The sequence below is a fragment of the Scardinius erythrophthalmus genome, assembly GCF_964197995.2.
Source record: "Scardinius erythrophthalmus genome assembly, chromosome: 22".
NCBI classification, from domain to species: Eukaryota; Metazoa; Chordata; class Actinopteri; order Cypriniformes; family Leuciscidae; genus Scardinius; species Scardinius erythrophthalmus.
In genome coordinates, this window is record NC_138242.1 from 28,385,836 (window position 1) to 28,391,739 (window position 5,904).

The following is a 5,904-nucleotide window of genomic DNA, read 5'->3' on the forward strand; positions in this document are numbered from 1 at the left end:
GTGCTAAGGTCAGAGAAACAGCCCTGCGAGAGCAAACATGAAGAAGATGCCATTAAAACAAGTTGCATTAGCAAAAGCTAAATGTTTTTGACCTTCAATGATAAATATTGTTTGCAATGAAAGTGGCAAAGTAAAGAAAAATACATTACAGATAAATGAAGATGCATTTGAAATTAATCACTGGTTGGTTCATGCAGTGCGAAGGAACTTTGTCTTGCATGAAAGCACACTTAGATGTGCAGAAATTTAATCAAAACTGTTCACAGCAAATTTGTTTTGACAAATTACGGCATCTGGACACACAAAGTCAAGGAGAATGAGACTGTTTGCAATGCTTTTTGATATTGTGTGGAAAAAGCCATTTCTAAAAAGCCTAAAAGTGCTACATTTTTATTTTGTCACTCCTCTGCTAACATGTGGATTTCAGAACAGATTAACCAACCGGAAAGCAATAACCACGTCTGAATACGAATGCAAATGTGGCATTTCAAGTTGCTCGGAGGCCTACTAAATAATTCAGTGAGAGTTATTGTCAAACAATATATCAGCCTGTTTGGGATGGTCTATGAACATGTACTGCAATTTCTGGTTTGCTGTACACGGTCTGCTTGAATGCTTCATTGTGCAATAAGAATACAGCGTGCAAACAAACTCTATGGTCAGGGCTGGTGGTAATGTTATTAAACCAACAAGTTATAATAACATCTTTGTTTATGAAGATGTAAGATGCATGTCGAACCACGGTGAATTGCATCTCTAAAGTTCAGCATAATGATTGAATTATTATCAGAATAACAATGGAGGTGTGAAAATGCTAAAAATGCTAAAAATTACTAAATGTAAATATGATAATCGTGATACAAAAAGATGAATATAACAAAAACATATGTATCACATTTTATCATAAACATATTAGTACTATCAAATCAATTAATCGCGATTAATCGCATCTAAGATAAAAGTTTTTTGTTTATATAATATACAGACCCTTTCCCAAAAATTTGAATATCAAGGAAAAGTTGATTTATTTCCATAATTCCATTCAAAACGTTAAACTTCCATAGATTATAGATTCAGGGCCCACAACTTAAACGATTTCAAGTATTTAGTTGTTTATTTGTACATAATTTGGGCTTCCAGCTCGTAAAACCCACGAAAACAGGATTTAAAAAAATTTGAATATTACATGAAATCACACAGTAATTACACAGTGATACCATAGTCATTGAACCAGGTTTTGGTTATTTTGGCAGTGTGGGCAGGTGCAAATCCTGCTGGAAAATGAAGGAAGCATGAAGTGCTCTGGAAATGTCCTGGTAGACGGCTGCGTTGAGTGGACAGCACAGTGGACCAACACCAGCCGATGACATGGCTCCCCAAACCAACACAGACTGTGGAAACTTCACACTGGACTTCAAGCATCTTGGATTGTGTGCCTCTCCATTCTTCCTCCAGACTCTGGGACCTTGGTTTCCAAATGAGATGCAAAATTTGCTCTCATCAGAAAAGAGGACTTTGGTCCACTGTGCTTTATTAAATCCAGAGTCAACGCAGCCGTCTACCAGGACATTTTCAGAGCACTTTATGCTTCCTTCATTTTCCAGCAGGATTTGCACCTGCCCACACTGCCAAAAGAACCAAAACCTGGTTCAATGACCATGATATCACTGATATCACAAATTTTTTTAAATCCTGTTTTCGTGGGTTTTAAGAGCTGGAATCCCAAATTATGTACAAATAAACTACTAAATACTTGAAATCGTTTAAGTTGTGGGCCCTGAATCTATAATCTATGGAAGTTTAACGTTTTGAATGGAATTATGGAAATAAATAAACTTTTCCATGATATTAAAATTTTTTGGAAAGGGTCTGTATATATATTATATATATATATATATATATATATATGTATGTGCACCCACTATATACATAAGAAAACTTTTATGTTAGATGCGATTAATCGCAATTAATCGATTTGACGGCACAAAAAAAATTACTATATTTCCTTTGATTTATGGGTGAAATACGACTCAGATGTATTGTTTGTGAGACTGAGAAGTTTTGTGACCCAGCAACACATTTTCTGGTACACAATGATACTTATGTGAACAGGAAAAATAAATCACCGGAGGCATTTCCTGCTGAGTTATTCCAGTGCTACTTTATAAACGTCTTAATAATTCATATAGCAAAAAGAATCACACAGCGGTTGCTGACCACATCGCTATTGTCATTTAGCATTAAAATGCTGCTTGTGCACTAGAACATCCTGAAGATTATTTCACAGAGGAATCACTCATGTTATTCCATCTCCCAGAGTAGCTCAAATTAAAATCATAACCAGCGGCGCACATTTAATCAGAACAATCGCATAATTTGCACTGTCTGAAACCACTCAGCGGGGTAAATATGGAGGGATTACAGCTCTGTCTGGCTGTTTTCACCACATTTCGTCGGTATTCCAAACGCAAAGACAAGCCGGCTATTTTTCCAGGACTTTAATCAGTGTGTTCTTTCTCTGAGAGCGTTTGAATGCTAAAACGCTGGGACATCCCTCCTTAAGTGGCCTGTGCCGTAAGACACCTTCATAAGAGAGATATATTGGCGAGCCCTTAAATCTCAATTCCCCATTATATATCAAAAATGGACAAAAAGTCATTTCAGTGACGAACCTTGTCCTCACATGGAGTGCACTTAAGAGGAAATAGCAATCTGAGGCTCATAACTGAGCGGATATGTGTCTCCAAAGCAGAGATGGTGAGTACCTCTGAGTGCCATCTGTCAAAATGAGTTACATGCCCATTTAAAACCTCCGAGCTGAAGGAGATTTCGCGGATCGCTCAGAATTTCCACCACGGATCGATTCCAGCTTAGAAAGCCCTGGCAGAATACACAAGGCCTTCAGAGAGCGCCTTTATGAATAATTCATTGGTGTGGCAAGAACGAGTGTTCCCTAATAAACATCTCTATGAGGTCTACAGGTCGTGGCATCTGCAGCTTCCTTCACACGGACAGAGAAAAGCCAATCAGTTTAACTATCATTGTCATCTATCAGAGATGTGGCAGAGATATAAATGCAGAAGGATGCCTTATTAGAATGTAGAGCATTTAAAAAATATTCCATTATGTTTTTATTGATTCGATGAAGCTGGAATCTGCTTTCGCAGTGGCCTAAGGCAGTCACTGAGGCACTCGTTGGCTATAGAAACTAATAAACCAACATTACATGTCACAAACAATGATAAAAGACACAATATAACACTGACAAAATTAGTTTTATAAACTTTTAGAACCCTACAGAAACAATAAAAATTTCACAAAACACGCTTAAATAAGTCATATTTCGCCCCCCTCAAAAATGAGGATATTTCGTTTTATGACATTTTTTTGAAGCACATTCTTCCCTAAATTCTCATTACCACGATGCATTAAGACGTTTTAACTTTTTATTTGGTAATTCTTATTATTTTTTTAATGGTGATTCTCATTAGATTCATATTACTCTGACGAAGCAAATGGTTTAAATGGTTTTAAAATTAAAATCAGCACATTTGCTGACAATGAGAATGGGAGCTTATGCTTAATTGTGATTCAGTAATTTCACAAAACAAAAGTTCTTGTACAAATGATGGCTTTTCTATAAACCAACATCATGAGACACGCCTTCAAACATTATCACTTTTTATTTTATAAAACTATTACCATGTATCACTGTTACGGTACTGGTTTAATTCAAAAGAACGCCACGCGCTGCACAGCTAAAAATCAATATGAAGGTCATTCCTATACATTCAGAGCTCGTTAAATTGCATTTGCAGTGGCTTACGACCAAAAATAGAAATGTTGTTGAGTGTTCTTTGACATGACACCATCATTTACTATGTGTTGTTTCTATGCTTTGCTGTCTCTTAGTATAATGCTTGGCATTCAGATTGTACACAGTTTCACACTGACTCACTCGCTTTGCCGTTCTGTGAAAATGAGATGTGATTTGCATGTTAACAGGCCGGTGCGGTATGGCAGGGTTTTTTTTTTCATCCGCAACATTATTTTAATGCCGGCACCTCATCAGTTGGGCGTCTCAAAACAATTCCTTCTGGGAGGTCTCTCTAAAAATTCATGGCAGACAGAAGCTTTCTGCACTGGGATGAAACACAGCAATCCTCTAAGTTATAGAGCATAATATGTTGTCTAATAACATGACAGTAAATCTAATTTAGCTAAAATCTCAAAGTAAAACAAGAAGCTGTGAAACTCTCTAACTCTTCCATCCAGATAGGGGTATTCTCTGCTTTTATTGTTATTTTTATTTCATATGCATTCCATTTTTATTCCTATGTCTCTGTTTCCTTTTTATGTACAGCACTTTGAATTACCATTGTGTATGTAATGTGCTATAAATAAACTTGCCTTGCCAAAAAATGTTCTTAAAGGAACATTGAAAATTACCAAATCATTCCAAACCCGTACGACTTTTGTGAAACACCAAAGCAGATGCTGGCGTTGCTCTTTTCCACACAACAAACGGTTATAGATGCTGTCAAGCTTCAATAAGGACAAAAACAGCACCATAAAAGTACCATAAAGTAGCAACCGCAGCACTGAAAACTCAGAGGAAAGACAATCATACCAGTTAAGGGTGAGCAAATGATGACAGAATGTCAGGTTTTTTCGATGAACTATTGCTTTAAGATCACCAACTCAGCAAATGAGTCAATTTGTCAAGCTCCAGCAAGAGGCCTGGGTATTTTAGGCTCACCTCCAGGGAAAGATCTTCAGCAGAGCAAAGCATGGAGGTCAAGCCATGGGGAAGGAGGCAGGGGAGGCTTGTTGATGTTCAGGACTGATGTTTTTCTTTTCTTCCTTCCTTTATTCCAGTATGGGGTTTTGGCCCTCAGGCCCAGCCAGAGTCCTGCACCTGCTGGAGTACATCAAGTACCTTGTTAGGATGGCCAGTTGATTATTGTGGTTGATTAGTTTATCTAGATTTTTTCTTACATGCATTTTTGCTCTTTTTAACATCAGAGCCTGAATTAGTATGACGGCAGCATGCTGTGCTTTCACTGTTAAGACATTTAACAGCTGCACAGTAAAAGCTTTTCTAAAATATCTCCTGCTGCTACAACCATAGAGAGAGTCATTTTTTAAATGTTTTTAAATTTGTTAAAGAGTATTAAAAAAAAAAAAAAAAAGCGTTGTGCTTTTAAGTAAAAAAAAAAAATGTATAGTTTCAATTCGAAGTGCACAGTCCATGACCATAGCCAACTATGAGGTCACCGGAGCCTCTGTATTTTTCCGGGGAGTATATAATAGAGGTTGTGAAATAATTGCCTATAGTAATAACTCCACATTAGTACTGCACCAAGATCTTCTCATCTGAGCTGCCTCATTGGTCTGACACAGCTCGTCAATGTCAAAATATGTGAGATGACCAATCAAATCGAAGTGGGCGGGCTTAATGTTCACAGAAACTGCTGAGCGTGAATTCCAGCGCGATGTTTCAGTTGTTAATGGTAATAAAGTGCGAGATAACATTAGTTTAGTGCTGTAGCTAAACTAAACATTTCATATTTGACAGCTGTTTTAGGATAGAAATGTTAAACGACCGACAAAAATAATCAGGCAAACTAATACATTTTTGTCTAATTTCACCATTTTGAATTGAAAATAGGCCTAATTTACATGGTTCATGTAATGTATAGTAACTCTCAGGGCCTTATTTTAACGATCTGAAACGCAAGTACCAAACGCGAAACGCAAGTAACTTTGTGCTATTATAACGGCGGATTTGCCAGGCGCACACCAGGAGCGGTTCACAGCCGAGGAGACCGATGTTCACGTCAGGGCCGTAAAAGACAGAGAAGTGACATTGTATGGGGAACGGAGAAACTCACCCAGATTAGC